This window comes from Geospiza fortis, unplaced genomic scaffold (genome assembly GCF_000277835.1).
Source record: "Geospiza fortis unplaced genomic scaffold, GeoFor_1.0 scaffold906, whole genome shotgun sequence".
In the NCBI taxonomy this organism is placed as follows: Eukaryota; Metazoa; Chordata; class Aves; order Passeriformes; family Thraupidae; genus Geospiza; species Geospiza fortis.
The window spans coordinates 37,198-38,213 of NW_005054725.1; positions in this window are offsets into that span (position 1 = coordinate 37,198).

Consider the following 1,016-nt stretch of genomic DNA (forward strand, 5'->3'; position numbering starts at 1 on the left):
GTATTTATAGGGGTACTCAGAAGCTTTCTCAGCAGTTTCTAGTCCCAATTTTTATGTCACAATTCTATACACTATTGTGATTTAGTTTTTCTCAGGATGTATCCCAGAAAGGAGTATCCCCAGATGATGGTGGTTCGGCTTCCGAAAGAAGTATCCCAGCTGATGGGGTTCCAGTTCTCCAGATGTGGGTCCACCTTTTAATTGCAAGGACTATAAATCTCATAACAGTGATGTCCAGCTTCCCTTGGTCGAAACTATTCATCATTGAGTTGATGTTCATCTTCCTTTCTCAAGCTGCTTTTCACTGTTTTGTTAAGGCGTGAGATAAGCATGTTTCCTTTTTATGTATTCTAAAGCTGTAGTTTCAAAGATCCTTACTACAAGCAATATTCTAAAATTATACTTCAAAAGGTTATTATTGCAAAACTCTTTCAGGCTTAGCTGCAAGCAGAAAGTTCCTGTCAAAAAGCAACATCCTTAAAGCTTTAATTCAAATGCTCCTAAATCAAATTAAGACTTATAAAGGTGAATTGCGAACAAAGGATAGGTTCAAAGGCCTTCTTCCATGCTTTGCTTCCTCAGTTATTTATGAGAATTCATCTTTCTAACTGTCCCATGGTCGGTTTCCACACACATCACAATCACAAACACACACGTTGCCTGTACGTACCTGACACGAAACACAGCTTTGTATTTCGCAAAAGCGGGGATGGGAGGTGCTGGGGTTATGCATATGTATTATTTTTGGGAAATAAGTAGAAGGCAAAAGTCCTTGTGTGGTGCAGTCACACATTTCAAGGACGACCCTGCCCGTGCCACCCGCCGGTGTAAGAAACACACCACTTCCTAACTTTGACGAGTTACAGAGTCTTTGCCCACGATTTTTGGTTTTACCGATTCACCGGGGCCGGCACGGGCGGGGAGGGGGCACAGCCCAGGGGGGGCCGCAGAGCCTCCCTGGTCCAAATCCCACCTGCAACAGCGGGGAAGCCCCCAGGATCTTGGGGGCAGGGAGG